Below are 17,808 nucleotides of genomic sequence, written 5' to 3'. Positions count from 1 at the left end.
CCAATATTCTGATTCAGTAGGTTTAGGGTAGGGTTCAGAAATTTTCATTTTAACAAATGTGGCGGAGATTCTGATGCTGGCCTCTGTGGTCCACAGACCTCCATCTGAGATGTGCTGCCTGACAGTGTTCTTGAACCGAGTCCACATTATCTCCTCTCCTTCCTCCTTGATCTACGCTCCATAAAACTGCCTCCTCTGCCTGGTGCTATTCGCTATTTACCTTTCATTGTTTTTCCCACTTACTCTCAATTCAGTCTGAAGTTGGAAATGTCTCTCAAAATATTTAATTTTGTTCATCCCCTTCAGAATTTTCTCCATACTATCATCTGAAGGCCAACCGCTGGTATTCTGAAAGTGACTTGATTAATATTTGTATTATGCTTTGCATGCCATCCCATTCTATAAACAAGTTGCTCATACCACACTCTAATTTCTCAGCTTTCCGGAAATAAATCTGAGGCAACCTCACGATCAGAAAAGATGGTAACTTCCAATTTACATGTCACAAATTTCAAGTTTTCCCGTGTGTAAATTGCCTGGTTTTTTTCAGGGCCATTTCTCTTCATTAAATGCATTCAGAACTATTAGTATGCACATACAAATCAGTGCCCTTCAATCCCAATAATTTTGCAGGCTGGTTGTAAATATTTGTCCTCAGAGAGTACACTGTCCCTGCTTATGCTCCTGCAATTGAAAATCCTGTCTATTCAACATCTTTATTGTTATACTAAGAAAAGTGGTCAAGTCTTTAAGGTTTTTGTTGTTGTTGTTTATTGGAGGGAATGGAGCAGAGAATAAACAGGATGTGAGATTATGTTCTGAATCAATGTCCTTGATTGTACATCATTTAACACAGATCTCAATCTTGCCTTCCTTTTCTCTTATAGATGACACTGGAATTTCAGCATATTTGGGGGCAGTCGTCACGATTTCCACATTAATTCTTCATTCTATTGGTTCTTCTGTCCCAAGTTTTTTTTATTTTTACTGTTTATTTATTTTTGAGAGAGAGAGAGAGAGAGAGAGAGAGAAGCAGAGAGAGAGGGAAACACAGAATCTGAATCAGGCTTCTGGCTCTGAGCTGTCAGCGGATGGGCCAATGCGGGTCTTGAACTCCCTAACCATGAGATCATGACTTGAGCCAAAATCAGATGCTTAACTGTCTGAGCCACCCAGGCATCCCGTGTCCCAAGTTTTGTGACATATTCCCCAAATTTTTACTCCTTTTCATGACAGTGGTCATGCATAATTCCAAAGAAACAGAAAGCAGTCTTACACCCTTACCCTCTGAACTATAAACCCTGTTTCTGAATCCATTTTATTACTACCTAATAAAACTTCCTGTCTCAGAGCATAGCTGAAGAGGGGAACTTTGAGAGACATGTACATTAGGAAGTGTACAAGGCCCACATCACATGCATTGTCCAGTTTTTATATACATACGCTCTATGTGCCTAAGAACCATGTTGTTTAAATCAGTGACATTTAAGCCACCATTTGTGTTGCCTCCAGTAGTATCCACATCTGGAAAAGAATCCATCAAGTCTGAAAAAAATGTTTTACTGCTTTAGATAAAATACATATGTCTACACATTTGTATATTTCTCTACCATTATTGATCCATTTGACCTTCATACCAGCCTTGCTTGAATACCTGAATAAGTTTGCTACCAGAATTGTTTTTTTAATGTAAGGCTCTTGGGTTAAGTATTATGTAGTAGGTTTCAAAATCAAAATATAAAATAAAAAAAAGCTACAGAGCTTTTTATTAAAGTTGACAAATACTAAGTAATCTTAATCCAGATTCAAGGAAGCGTTGTTGTTGTCAAAGTAATCAAGGTGGGAATCTAGAGGGTGACAGTTTACATAAGTATGTGAATGGTTTGTGCATGTTCTGACTCTCATTTAAAAGTTGCCAGATATATCTAGCCCTCAGTTTGCTCTTCTGTAAAAGAAGAGAATTGAACTGATTGTCTGGCAGGTCTCAAATATGGCCATGACCAAATCACCTGAATGATTCTCAATCCCATTCCAATATTTTTGCTATGGGTTGAATCGTGTCCTTCACAAAAGGTATGTTAAAGTGACTGACGATGTGGCCTGATTTGAAAATAGGTTCATTGCTCATGTAATTAGGTAAGATGATGTCATACTGGCATATGGCGGGGCCCAATCCAATATAACTGGTGTCCTTATCAAAAGAGCCACAGAGGCACACACCTACAGGAAAATAGGCCATGTGGTACCTGAGGCAGAGTGGAATGATGCCCCTGCAAGCTAAGGACTACAAGAGATGGCTGGTGACCACCAGACGTAGGGAAAGTCATGGAAAGATTTTTTTTTCAATATATGAAGTTTATTGTCAAATTGGTTTCCATACAACACCCAGTGCTCAACCCAAAAGGTGCCCTCCTCAATACCCATCACCCACCCTCCCCTCCCTCCCACCCCCCATCAACCCTCAGTTTGTTCTCAGTTTTTAACAGTCTCTTATGCTTTGGCTCTCTCCCACTCTAACCTCTTTTTTTTTTTTCCTTCCCCTCCCCCATGGGTTTCTGTTAAGTTTCTCAGGATCCACATAAGAGTGAAACCATATGGTATCTGTCTTTCTCTGTATGGTTTATTTCACTTAGCATCACACTCTCCAGTTCCATCCACGTTGCTACAAAGGGCCATATTTCATTCTTTCTCATTGCCACATAGTACTCCATTGTATATAAACCACAATTTCTTTATCATGGAAAGATTTCTTTATAAGATTCAGATCCAGCCTCCACAACTGTGAGACAGTAAACTTTCGCTCTTTTAAACTACTCTGTTTGTGGCACTTTGCTTTGGCAGCCCAAGGAAACTAGTATCATTACCAAAGATCTTTAAGAATAAACCAAGGGAATCTGTATTTTGAAAACCCCACCCTCCCTGGTGGTGATTCTCCTATGAGCAAGGTTTGGGGCACCGGATGGATGATCTCTGAGGTTCTGTTAACATCCCAGATTCTACAATGTGTGGATGCATATGTGTTGCAAACAGTAAAAAGAAAAGAACAAAAAGATATATATACATGTCAATGATGAAATAAGGTTGAGGACTACCAGCACTTCATAACAATACCAAAAGTTTCCCTCCTATTTATGATAATGAAGCCCTAAATGATGCTATTCTATTGCTGCTACCCCAAAAGTACAAGGCACTTGAAGGTCAATCCAATTTCATCTTGACAAACACATCTATTTGAACTTATTTGCTCTTGGAGATGTGATGCTTATTCAGTTTTCAGTCAGTAAGTGTTGGGGTACTGTTTGTGATAGATTTGCCTCATAATGGGTAATATATCTTCTGTGTGTGAACATCTAGTTCTTTTGCAATTGTCTGTGATGATTGATATTAAACTATCATTCCTTGGTCTGTGTCATCAAGTACAAACTTATCTTTCATATTGCCAACTCCAGACGCTTCTCTCTCCTGCCTGGGTCTGCCCTTGAGACACAATAACGTGTGGCACACAGCACCGTGGGAGCATCAGGGATCCGCATCATGCCTGGAGCTGACAGAGTGCCCTGAGTAATGGCGGCAACCTTCCAAAACACACTAGTGGGGCCTCCATCTATAGCCGTACCAGACAACAATGACCCCTAACTCCACAATACATCTTGTTCATCATTCCTGTAAGCTGTTCTTCTACATTTTTCTCTTTCTTTTGTGTCTTCACCGTGGACTACCAATGGAATCCTGTAGGAAATGCAATTCTCTGAGAAAAAAATTCAGAAGGAAGAAAAGAAAAGAAATACTCTTTAACATTTTTCTCTCCCATAGTATATTACCAAACAGAATGGGATTGGAAATGCCGGTCAAAAGTAATGAGGCACCTGGGAAACAGAAAGAAAGCTTGTCATTCACAGCCCTGTCCACTGAAGTGGTTTCAGTACACAGGGTGGGTACCACCTGACTTCTGTCTTCATTGTCATCGCGTGTGTGTGTGAGCATGTGTGTATTCATTTGTGATTGGCTTATTATCCCCAATTTGGCATGATCTCTTTATCCACTCCAATAGGAATGTCCATATGAGAGTTAATCATCATGGTTGTATAACTGTCCTTTCTCAATCTTTTGTCTCACAAATGAAGAAGATCGCTTACTTTTAGATGATTGCAGCAAATATATTATCTTCTATCTCTTCTATTGGAATTGACAAGATTAGTGTATTGGAGGCATCCGTTACAATATTAAAATGATTAGTTTATGTGTATACGACCACCAGAATATTGTAAGTTCTCTAAGATTAGGACTCATGTCTAGGCCTATATTGGTATCCTGTTCCTTAGCTTTGTACCTGGCACATACTAGGTACTACGTATATATACATATATATGTATATATGTATACGTGTATGTACACGTATATATTTCCCTCCCCCCCTGAATTGTTTCCTGATAGGTGAGGCACTTCTGTCTTCTAGAGTGAAGGAGGAGCATACAGAATTCTGTATCATGGTGGTATTCACTCCAAAGTAGTTGGGAATCAAGTTTCAGATGAGAAGCAAGACACCAGTTCATAGAACTGGTAGATTATAAATATAGTATGAAAACTGTGGAGAGCCAAGGCTAAGAAGAATGGAGAAGGTCTAAACTGTTGTTGGAAGCATAGTTAGAGGTATAGAACCATTTGGGAAAAGTGTAAAGTGAAAGGGAAGTTTCAAGACTCTAGAGTCAGAGGATCAGTGAGCTGGAATTTGAGTCAATAGGCAAGATGAAGACATTACAGTCACTCTCAAAGACCAGTATAGATCCAACACATGGGTTGAACAATAGGAGGTGAGGAATCCATTCCTTTTTCTTCTCCCAAACAAGGAAACTGAAAATCAAGAAAGAGATATGCCATTTGGGGCGACAAGATGTAAATGGTTTGGTTAAAAAGAACAAAGTAAAGCATAGAATGATTGAGTATATTGTGTGTTGTTGTTGTTGTTTTAAGCACACGTAAAGAATTTCCTTGAAAGAATTTTATCCAGACTTTCAATTCTAGTTTCAAATATTTAATAAAATGGTTAATTACCCAGTTTATTTTAAAAAGTCCAAAAGGTAAGGCTCATATAATTACGCTGATAAACTATGTTGAGGCAAAAGTATTCGGCAGATTGCATTTATACCTGAGCTTTAAGAGAACTTCACATATATAATTTAATTTAAACAATACTTTTGGAGCATGCTGATATTTCTGCTTTAAGAGAAAATAATGGACACAATTTAAAACAACTGTTACTGAAGCAATAGTATACCTATTCACATCCATTAAATCTCTTCACACTGGAAGGGTCAATTATTGCAACCAACAAAATGGTTCCATACCAATGTGAAAATCACCAAAGTGGTGCCTTAAATATTAAAAATTCAGTCCTTCTTGAGTAAGGAGCAGTTCCAAGATGTGGGAATTAGCCCTGAGGCATATCTTAAGACATTCAAAGACCAGGTGGATTCAGCATTCATTTGACTAAGTACTTGCAAATGTTATGTAGAATAATTACTTAAGCACAGAATATCTGCTTACAAAAGTGAAAAGCTATTGGAAGCAACATTAAGATGAATAATTATGATTTTTACTAGTGTTTTATGGGACTATAATTTTTATACAGTAAAATGTCAAGTCCTAAGTGTTCAGCTCAATAAATTTTTTCATGTGTATACTTCTGTGGAATCACCACCTACTTAAAAATATAGAACATTTCCGCCAGCTCCAAAATAATTTCTATTTTAAAATGAAGCTGAACTGTGAACATTGGGAAGATGAGGGGGGATTACGCATCCAAATTTTTAAAAAATAATCAGTAGGAAATCATAATTCACTTTATAAATATTTGATTCACACACAATTTTTTCAGGCGTGTTTCTGGTGTATATAATGATGGTCTCCCATATATCTCAAAGTCACTTACCTACTTTTTTTTAAACCATAATCCATTAAAATATTTTTAAAGACACTTGTCTGGTTATAAACAAATAAATAGTATTTGTTAAAGGTATGATTTCCCACTGTTTCCCAGCATGCCTATATTTCTTCATCAGCCTGCCTCACTCAGCTTTGATTCCTCTGAAGATACAGATCATTGTGGTTGAGAGTATACTAGTGACACCTAGTGCTTATCCACTAAAAATGTCTGTGCTTAAGAGAACATTTATTTTCTCATGGTTAGCTACTGTTAATCAAGTTCCTGTTTATGTGCGGAAAGTGACAGTGATAATGTAAGTGCTATTTCGTGCTGTTAAAGACAAAATGGATAACCTTCCAACGTAACCTCTTAACATAATTAAAGCAAACAGATTTGACATTAACACTGTGCATTAAGAGCACGAGCAGAGAATGAGAGGATCACAGAATGAGAAGGCATATGCTTGAATTGCATTTTTATTATTCATAAGCAGATATGAATGCCAAAAAGTTGTGGCATATTGGCTTAGTCCACTCATTAGGAACTAGTAGGTGACATGGGAGACAGAGGTGAGGTCTCTTCACACAATGAAAAAAGACATAAATAAGGCTCCTTGTTATTAATACTTTGGTTCTAAGATTTTCCATAACTTAGGTCAGATCCTGAAACACAGTGAGCCCCTCAGGCAAATGTAGCAAGGCTTGTCACTTCAGTTAGATGGACAAGGCTTAGTCTCTCCTCTCTTGCTGTAGTACAGAAAGAAAATCTCAGCTCTCAGTCCCGTTACCTTTGTGGAATAATAGTGACAGTGCCAGGAAGCCTCTCCATGCCCAACCAAAGTATTTTCCATCTACCTATCATTCCTATTATACCACTGTTATAAGAACTTCTGTCCCTTGAACCACCAAAATCTTGGTATGGTATTATAAGCTAAACAATACTGGGGATGAGTCAGCAGTTGATCTCTGGTTGACAGTGGTGAAGCAAAAGTGACTCTGGGGGAGGAAAGAGTCGTGATGAAGGTGAAGACAGAGAATGCTAGATTAAATTTAAATTCAAAAGCATACTGCACAATTTTGCCAAGGATAAGTCATGAAACCATGTAGCTACTTTCACTTTTGTTCAGCAAACATTTTTTTTTTAATTTCTTTAATGCTAATTTATTTTTGAGAGAGACAGAGCACGAACGGGGGGGGGGGGGGGACAGAGAGAGAGGGAGACACAGAATCCGAAGCAGGCTCCAGGCTCCGAGCTGTCAGCACAGAATCTGACGTGGGGTTCAAACTCACAGACTATGAAATCATGACCTGAGCCGAAGATGGCCATTTAACCGACTGAGCCACCCATGTGCCCCTTTCTGCAAACATTATTAAACATCAAGGATGTTGGGCACTCTGCTCAGTACTGAAACATTTTATATATATTTGATATATATTATATATATGTTAATGCATAAGATATATGTATATGCATATATATTTATATATCATATGCTAAGTTCTAGAATCTTGAGCTAAAGTAATAAACAGTATAGGTAAGAGGTCTTTCCTTATGCAGGTCATATACTACTACAATACACAGATAGTAACTATAATAACAACAATAACAAAGATAATTTTGGATATTCATAAGTACCAAGGAGGAAAAACAAGGTGAGATAATGTGCTAGAGTGATGTTAGAGGGATAAGGAAACAAACTTCTGCTAAGGTATCCAGGGACAACCTCTGTGAGGAGATGACACTTGAACTGAGAGCTGAATGAGAAAGCACATGAAGACATGGCAAAAAGTGAGGTCCTGGTAAGCACAAGGTCCTAGAGGTAAGAATAATTTTGGTGTATTTAAGGAACAGAAAAAGGACCCATGTGGCAGGAGAGGAGAAGACCAGGTCTGAGGGAAAGACTGGAATGAGATCTTACAGGTTGTTATGGGCTCAATGTTTATGTCTCCCCCAAAATTCGTATGTTGAAAACTTAGCCCCAATTTGATGGTAGTTAGAGGTGTCTGGGGAGGTAATTAAGTTTAGACCAGATCTTGAGCATGGGCCCCCATGATGGGATTAGTGCCCATATCAGAAGAGGAAGAGCAAGAGATCTCTCACCAGCATGTACCAAGGAAAACCCATGTGAGGACACAGCAAGAAGTCAGCGGTGTACAAGCCTGGAAACAGGCTCTCACCAGACACTGAATCTTCCATCACCTTGACCTTGGACTTCTCAGCATCTGACACTGTCAGAAATAGCTATCTGTTGTTTAAGCCACCAGTCCATGATATTTTGTAAGACACAAATGATGGCATGAAATTTGGAATATGGTTGCATAAATGTAGATAGATAGATAGATAGATAGATAGATAGATGATAGATGATAAAGATTTCATTTTATTGCAGAACACTGTGATTACCACATAGATAATAGATATAAGGGGTAAATATTCGGATCAAGATGACCTCATGTAATTTACCATCTATCTAGGAAGGTAGGACCCCTACATGACAAAAGCTAACATTCATAAAGAATATAGCCTACATTATGAACATACCCTATTCTGCAACATTGATACTAATGATTTCTTCCCGTGGGTACATCAGTTGCATGTGAAGAATGCCCTTAAGAAATGAACCCTTAAGAATGACAAGTTAGTGGACTTGGAAAAGCTACATCATGAAATTCTACTCTCTTTTGGGACTTTACACTATTATAGTTCTAGTCTCATACATCAAGTCACTTGAGGTGTCACCTTACATGATTTAAGACTGCAAAAGATAAACCCTCTCTGTCTCTGGGCACCATGTATTGGGTATTTGAAGGGCAGGCCAATGATTGTTTATTTTCCTGAAAATGTCCACGGCTGGAAACATAATGAGAAATACCTCCAACAACTTTGCCGAAGAGCTAACAAAAACTCCCATACAACATCAAAACTGTGTTTTGAATTTCTATGTTTTTTTCTGTGGGGCTCAAGTTGAACTTTATTTAAGGAAACAAAGTCTAGTTTTTGGTTTTGCTCTTTCTTTTGATTTTACATCAGACATTATTTTGTAATGTTTAGGAACACAACCATACCTTCTGCTCATAGTTCGGTTTAGATGTAACATTCCAATAATTGCTGCTGCTTTCTAAACACACACACACACACACACTCACACACATACATGTGCACACAAACACAGTCACAGTTATGCAGATTCTAATAGCACATTACCATCTGGTCATTTATTAGCTTATTTTTCTTATTCTGCTAATTAAATGTGATCCCACTAGAGGCTCTATGTTAAATTGTATATTCCTATTTGGTATTCTAGATGACAAGAATTCTTTCCATCCAAGACCAGGGTTCTTCACTTATTTACTCAGTATTGAGTGTAAACATGTAAGGGATATTTCACCTTGCATGGATGGCAAAACTTGATATGACATAGCTCTTGCCCTCAACAGTGGCACACTGTCATGGAGAGGCTTACCAGGGCTGAGACAAAGTGCAACTCCTACTTACACACAGAAGGTGGGGAAAGGTGTTGTGATAGTGGTGAACTGAGCTGGTGGGTGGTATACAGATATTATTTCAGGCTTGGTTGCATCATTTATTATACCTCCCAAAAATGCCCATTCAGCCATCTGATTCTTTGTTCACGTGCCCATTCACTCTAAAAAATGTTCGTTCCAAGACTGTGCTAGGCACAAGATAGGCACACAGAATAGTGATGACACTAGAGCTTACAGTCATACTGTTCTACCCTCACTCCACATCTCAAAAACAAAGTGTTGGGGTGCCTGGGTGGCTCAGTCGGTTGAGCATCCTATTTTGGCTCAGGTCATGATCTCACAGCTTATGGGTTTGAACCCCACATCGGGCTCTGTGCTGACAGCTCAGAGCCTGGGGCATGCTTCAGATTCTGTGTCTCCCTCTCTGCCCCCCCCCCCCCACTCATGCTCTGTCTCTCTCGCTCTCTCAAAAATAAATAAACATTAAAAATAATTAAAAAAAAAACAAAGATTGCTTATGGTGCATACTCAGTACATAAAATGTATATTAAGTGAAATACAAGCCTTTTGATACAGTCAGTATCTAGACATATTTGAATGATGCCTCTCAATTACCCTATTTGTTTTTTATTTTAAAAAAGAGTTTAATGTTTATTTATTTTGAGGGAGAGAGAGAGTGCAAGCAGGGGAGGGGCAGAGAGAGAGAGAGAGAGAGAGAGAGAGAATCCAAAGCAGGCTCCAGGCAGGCTCTGGGCTGTCAGCCAGAGGACGACGCGGAGCTCGAACTCATGAACTGTGAGATCATGACCTGTGCTGAAGTCAGACACTTAACCGACTGAGCCACCTAGGCACCCTATCCAATTTGTTAATAAAAGGTATGGAAGTGATTTACCCAGAATGACTTGATATTTTTTCTTGAATTATTTAACAAATGTTTATATAAAGCTTATGTCATTCTATGCACTATTCCACACAGTGCAGAGTGTAAGCTCATTTAAAGCTCACAAAAACCCAGTGCTGCTGGTAGGATCCTCCATCTTGCAGACGATGATAGTAGGCAAGGGAAGATCAGAGGCAGAACCCACTTTTGAATCTAGGCAGTCTGGATCCAGAGTCTACACTCTTGACCACTACCCTATGCTGGTTCACTTACCACGCTGGTCTTCCTCACGTTGTTGGCTCTTGAATCCTACATCCATTCGTGTATTCAGCAAGCATATTCTTTTCCAAGTGCACTGCCACCACTCTTGCCAAGCCCTCACCTTCACGTGCTCATGTTTGAAAAAGAGATTTCTATCACCTCCTCCTGGACTTTCATCGCTAAAATCACCCCAGACTGGGTTCCTGGTTTTGTGTTTTATCTCTTTACATTCTCTGCCTTGGAGAGCTTCCCATTCAAAGTGCTCTATCTTCTGGTTCCAAACTTATGCTTCAGTTTCCCTTGTCAAATATTCTGCTCCAAATATACCTTGCCAACACAGCATGGAACTTGCTAACCGGGACCCTGTTCTTGCTTCTGTTTTGTCTGGTCTCCACCAGCTCCACCTCTCCACTTAGGAAAATTCTATATCTTTAGGGAGATGAACCAGTCTCCCTAAAGCTTTTGCTCCTTCCCTGCTCCCTCCCTGTGATCCTTCCATCCCTCCTGTGTGTGTTCCTGTATGCCTGCTCCCAACACCTCTTATTTGGTATCTAGGCAGTACCTTTTAGTGGTTGGTAACAGAGGATCTGCAATCAAGTTGCAGTACTCATAGCCCTGTTCTGAAAACTCTGGGAAGTTCTGTCTCATCCATGAAATAGGGATAAGAATAGTGAACTCATGGAATAGATACCAGACTGATTAAATTAACTAATGCCTTGATAGCTTAAGATTAAAATATAGGTTGGAAACTGCCTGGCACATTGAATGCATGTTAGCTATTATTATTCAGCTATATATAGACCCTTGTAACATCCCTGATGATAATATTTAACTCCTAAGATGTTTCCTATGCATTATCAGTCCTTATCTCATTTTCCATGCTGTTGTTCCCTGCAATCTGCTGTCATTGTGTTCTTTATTTTTAATTTGTAATATAATTTTTAATTTAATTTTACTTTCAATAGGCTCCGCACCCAATGTGGGGCTTGAGCTCACAACTCTGAGACCAAGAGTCACATGCTCTACTGACTGAAGCAGCCAGGCACCCCTGTCATCTCATTCTTACTAGCTTTGTCCACTGTTCTGAACTTTCTGATTGTAATACCTGAACCAGATCTAAAATTGGATCCAATGGGTTAGACTTCCTATCTGTCTTTGCTGAGGCTTTCACTTGTCCTGCATTCAGCCAAGTTCTCACCTTGTTCCCTTTCTCTGTACTTGCCCATTGACACAACTGGTTCTTTCCCCCGTCATTCTCCAGCATCTAGACCCCTGCAAGCTGCATTCCATAATCTCCTGGATTTATTCAACTAGAATTTTAAAACATTTTTAAAATAGCTGTATATGGAGCATACTAGATGCTCCAAAAACAGGTATCAAATGAATGAATGATACAAAAATAAAGATGTTCATAGCTTATCATTATTTTTTAGTTTTCAAGAGAAGACAATTTAGATCAATGAAATTTGACAGGCACCTGTGAAGTCATATTTTGAGTAGGTTCAAAGAGATAGTCAGAATATTTCATTTGATTTGACAAATAACCATTCCCTCCTACCAGCAATAACACTTAAAAGAGACTTTATTTCATTAGTGGGGAGAGGTTTATTTGCTTATGGCTCCTGGAAGACAAGAATTTGATATTTATTCTGAGGCAATTGGAAAATTGATTCGACCCATTTAGGAGTTTAACAATGGATTCATAATAACTCTCCTCAAAGAGTACAAAAGAACAAGAACATCAATTGATCAATGGTGCATTTAAGAAGAAAAAGAACTCAAGATCAAGGGAATTTAAAGAGATTGCTAAAGAAAACTCTCTATTCAGAGAATTAAATCATAAAGTGTTGCAGAGGGGCAGAGGGTACAAAACAAATTCCAAAGTGTTTCTTTAACTTTGGCACATGGATTTCAGGGAGGGGCCTCAAAACTCTTTCCTGTCAGTGCAAAATCGAAATGACGATCCCACACAAAACTGGCGTCATTGAAAACCTATTTAATTTAACCCTGTGGTCAGCCTCTGATGTCTGTTTAGAGCAATTCTGGGTTCCCACAAAGTACAACGCTTTCTCTCAAGGCCAACTAGATCCACAGATTGGAGAGTAATCCCCAGGAAGGTCCTGATGAAAGGGCTAGTGGACAGAAAAGTCTGAGTGGATGTTTTACAGTGAGTGTCCCGCATGGAAAAACAAGATTGCCTCCTTTCTGATTTCTCCTAGAAGAAACATCAGCAGTCTGAATGACAATCTTTCCCATCAGTCATTATCAGGACTTAGCTCTGATCAATATCCAGAAAATTCCAACTCTAACAGGACCTAATTTTATCCAGCTCCATCCCCCTTCTCCTGGTAGATGAGTAGTCTTCCAGTAGGGTAGTTTACCTGAATAAGACCCCAGGTAATTAATGGGTGTTGTTGGTTTTTTTTTTTTTTTAATAAGTGAACAAATTAGTTTCCTCAGGCATTCATCCAATTATTTTCTTGGAGTATCAGTAAAGTTGGGGCAGAATGAGAGAAAATGAAAATAAATATGTCAAAACTAAAGAAATTGGCCAATATTAAAAGGCAAATTACCTTCTAATGCTCACTTCACAACAGAAACATAAGGAAAATATACAATTAAAGAGAGCTATTTGTAAATACTCAAATTCTATACTAGAGTTGTAGGTGCATATTCTGAAGGAATTTATGTTATAGTAAAATAGCTGAAATAGCTATTTTAGAAGTTCATGCAAATGTAATGATAATTGTCAAGTTTTAAAAATACACTATAGGAAGAAAAACCTTCTCTCTTTTAAAAGAAATGATTTAGATATAAATCCAGTAAAGCTATACTTGATTAAAAACTGATTTGGGAAATTTTTTTTCTCAAGTTAATAAGACTATAATCACTAACCCAGAAAACAGAATATTATATTAAGGATAATAGGATTATTAAGCATGAAGTTCAGTAAGTAAAAAAAAAAAAAAAACTTCTAAATATAGCTCCCTTGGAAAATTATTTCAACCTTCACCTACTATCTTTCACCTGCTATTGTCATTCATTCATTTATTACATAATACTTGTTTCAATCTATTCTGGAGAAATAGAGCTGAGACTCCTATTTATGTCTTAAGTTTTTTGAATAGACATTATTTTTTAGAGTAGTTTTAGATTCACAGAAAAACTAAGCAGAGCGTATAGAAGGTTCCCATGCCCACCTTGTCCCTACACATAGCCAACCTACCCCACTGTAGGCATCCCATATCACAGTGGTACATTTGTTACAATTGATGAACTTCCATTGACACATCATCATCACCCAAATTATACCTTTATTTTCATCTTCGTTTTTCCTACAGTAATAAATTTTTGGACTATAATTAGCCATCAGTTATTATATATTATGTTATAGTATGTTATACTATACTATATGATATGATATATGATACGATATGATATGATATGATATGATATGATATATGATATTCTACATCACATTTTTCAGCCTCTCCTGTAGGTGTGGCCATGTGACTCAAATATGGCCAAAAAAAATAGAAAAGAATGTGACTTGTAGCAGCTTCCAGGAGCCTTCTTTAAAAGGCATAACAAGTGTACCCTTAACTCTTTTATTCTTCAGCCCATCTTTGTGTTTCCTCTGGAGTGCAGAAACCATCATGGTCCCCAGGATCAAAGCCATGCATGGCAGAGCAACAACATAGAAGGAACCTGGATCTTTGAAGACTTTGTGCAACATAGCTATATTACCAGGCCTAAATTTGCTTAAGCAAAAGAAAAGTAAATTTTATCTTATTTAAAGCACTATTACTGAGGGTATTCTAAAACACATAGCCATATCTAGTACAAGCTAATGTAATAAAACAAAGTACTATAGATGTAGTACCTATAGATGATAAAATATAGATAAGGTCCAGCCCTTGCTCCCACGATTCCTTCAATCTACTAGGGAAAATAACATATACAAATGAATAAATGGGCTATAAATGTCATACAGACTGAGTCTTATAGGATATAGAAGAAAAAAATAATAATTTTAGGGTGTGAAAAAGGGTAACTTTATGGGCAAAATAATGTGAAATTTGTGTCAATAGCTGATATTAGAAAGGGAAAAAATGGAATGTTTTGGGAATAGACTGAACTAACAGAAGCTCAAAGAAGGGCATTTGAGAGAACCAAAGTGATCTAGTTTGGCTAGAGAGAAATGAAAGACAAAGGAAATCAAGACAAGTAGATTAAGGCTGTTTACAGAAAATAATTCCAGGCAAACAATTGTGCTTTTAGGGAATAGAATTCATTTAAATCTTGGGGCACCTGGATCGCTCAGTTGGTTGAGCTCCCAAATTTGATTTTGGCTCAGGTCATGATCTCATGGTTCATGGGATTGAGCCCTGCATCAGGGTCTGGGCTGGCAGCATGGACAATGCTTGGGGTTCTCTCTCTCCTCTCTTTCTGCCCCTCCCCCCACTTGTGTGTGTGCACGCATGCTCTGCCTCTCTCAAAAATAAATAGGTAAACATTTTTAAAAACTTTTAAAAAATAAGAAAAAGATTTATTTAAATCTTACATTAGGAAAATTCATTTGGTTATAATGTCAGAGGAGGTCAGGACAGGAGCAGTGAAGAGAAGAAGACAGCACTCCTCTTCCTGCAATTAGTATGATGGCATTAAAATGGAAAGACAATGATGGGTGGGCAAAATGTTGGAAAGGAACCATCCTTCAGACTTGGCAACTGATTATGAAATGTGAAGAGAAGTAAATTAAAAAGCCCAGATTTTAAGCCAGGTGACAACTCAAGATGTAGTCCATTAACTGAAGAAAGGCAGTTAGAAGCAGGAAGCTGTTTGACGGAGCGGATGTGGAAAGTACTGTTGGAGTCATTATGTATTTGAAGTGCTGGAAGGAGGGCATATCCATTAACCATTGGAAATATGGACTTTAAAACAGGAGAAAATTTCAGGCTAAAGATACTGACTTACTAGTTTTAATCTGAAAGAATCTTTGTTATGAAAAGCACAGTGAAAAAGGTTGATGTTGATGGGTCCCAGCTGGCAGTGACTTGGACAGACTTTCAGTGTCTGGGGACACTACTCTCTCTTCTACCTTTGGTGAACAGCTGTAGTAGGTCACCATGCAGCCCTGAGGAAGGGAAGGGAAGAGAAGGGGAGGGGAGGGGAGGGGAGGGGAGGGGAGGGGAGGGGAGGGGAGAAGGAAAGGAAAGGAAAGGGAAGGGAAGGGAAGGGAAGGGAAGGGAAGGGAAGGGAAGGGAAGGGAAGGAAAGGAAAGGAAAGGAAAGGAAAGGAAAGGAAAGGAAAGGAAAGGAAAGGAAAGGAAAGGAAAGGAAGGAAAGGAGAGAGAATTTAGCACTAATGTGCTGATAGAGAGGTAAAAAGAAGGACCCCAAACAATTTGCTTTTTAGTCAGCCTTTCAGTTTCCACAGAATGAGCAAGTTGCAATTCAAAAAGACTCATAAGTATGTAGTTAATAAAATTAGTCCCGCAGGTGACAGCAAATAAAGTGGAGGTGGGGAATTTGTCTACTGTCTACATTTACTATAAAATCCTGGAATTGAAATTTGTTTGTTAAGATTGAAGTTAGCAAAACACTGACGGTCTGTCCAGGCCACCATGAGCAACCTTGAAGGTAAGATTAAACATGTCTTTCATCTCTGCCAAGACATTTCTGCAACATCTTTTCAGTCTGGGAACTAAAGCCAAGTTAGGAAAAAGAGCAATGTGAGTGTGCCATTCCAGTGGTTCAGAATGAGAGACATGTGTTCATGTGCTCGGGTACTTAAATGCACATAAGGTCTAGCTGGGTGTCTGAAATGGTTCATGTTGCCCAATATAACCCTTCCTCTTGAACCTGCCCCTTCCCAATACTAACATTGAACAGTAGTTCTGAGCTCCTGTTTAGTTCCTAATGGAACTAAAATATCTTGTTGAACTCATTTATTGTTTCTCCTCCTTGTGGTCTACTCTCTGAGGTCAGAAATTTTCTTATTCTTTGGAATTCACTCCTAGGCCCTCTTCTTGCTCTATTCTCTCTCCTTGGACAATCACATCTACCCCCCGCCAGGCCTTCAGTTATCATTCAGGGACCAACAACCTCATGTTTCTGTATCTAGTCCTGATTGCTGGGAAAAGGTAGATAGAAATGCCTACTCAGCACCTGCACTTATATTTCTCAAAGACCCACAAATTCAACATATCCAAAACAATGGAATTCATGGATTTCCTGGTGCCAAACCTACTCTCTGTCCACTTTTCCCCATTTCAGGAGGTAACCCCAGATTAGGAGTTATTCTTGATTCCTCTTTCCACTTGACTCCCCAAATCCTATTGGCTCTTCCTCCTAAATCTCTCTCTCTCCCTCTCTCTCTCTCTCTCTCTCTCTCTCTCTCTCTCTCTCTCCAGCAGCCCATGGTTCCAGCTACCATCTTTTCTCACCAAGAATATTTAAAAAGCCTCTTAACTGGTTTACCTGCATCCATTATCACCCTCTTCCAGTTCATTCTCTATCATATAGCCAGATAATTCATTTTAGAATAAGAGATTTGTTCCTCTTCCTTGCTAAATACCTTTCAGTGGTTTTCTATTCCTCCTTGGATAGAAAAGATACAGTCCATAATCCTTAATATGTCCTTTGAGGTTCTGCATGATCAGGCTGCCTCCTATCTTTCCTGCCTTAGTTTGCTCTTCTCTCTACACTCCAACATTATTGGTCTCTAAAAAAAAATTTCTCTGATGGGCCATTCTCTTTTTTGCCCCAGGACCAATATATATGCTGTCATATAATTTTTCTCTTTTTCCCACTTGCTCTGCCTTTACTTATCTAGTGCCTTCTTTATGGTCAACACAAATTTCATTTCCTTAGGGAAGTATTTCTGGACTCTACAATACAATTTCCTCTCATGTGCTTGCACAGAACATTTCTCCTACATAGAACTCAATAAAATTGTTTGATGACTCTCTTCCCTACTAGGCTGCAATCTGTCTTGTTCAGCGCTGTGTATCTAGCAACCAGCACATTTTCAGCAAAGAAAAGTGGCTAAACAAATAAATGGTTTTAGGAAACTATTGCAGGCTTGAGTTAACATTTCAAATCCAGTATTTTTCTTCTGGCAGAGTAACAATTGTCATCAAATAATGGCTCAGTTCAAATTTGTTTATCAGATGAGGAGAAAGCAAGGTGTCAAAGAAAAGTAACACAAAGAAAAGTAGGATTTGTGTGTGTGTGTGTGTGTGTGTGTGTGTGTGT

The 17,808-nt window shown here is 38.6% G+C and overlaps 1 long non-coding RNA gene across 1 annotated transcript in view; it reads left to right on the top strand.

Moving 5' to 3' along the window:
* LOC109276459 (uncharacterized) overlaps positions 1-4,409 on the top strand; it is a 59,933-nt gene extending 55,524 nt beyond the window's left edge. The window contains exons 4-5 of the long non-coding RNA XR_002084681.2: positions 3,450-3,665; positions 3,814-4,409. This is a non-coding gene — a long non-coding RNA (uncharacterized LOC109276459). The remainder of the gene's footprint in view (positions 1-3,449; positions 3,666-3,813) is intronic.
* The last annotated feature ends 13,399 nt before the right edge of the window (positions 4,410-17,808 follow it).

The sequence above is a fragment of the Panthera pardus genome, unplaced genomic scaffold, assembly GCF_024362965.1.
Source record: "Panthera pardus isolate Hobbes unplaced genomic scaffold, ASM2436296v1 HiC_scaffold_15, whole genome shotgun sequence".
Lineage (NCBI taxonomy): Eukaryota > Metazoa > Chordata > Mammalia > Carnivora > Felidae > Panthera > Panthera pardus.
Note: the sequence above shows the minus strand (reverse complement) of the source record. Positions and strands in the feature narration are given on the sequence as shown.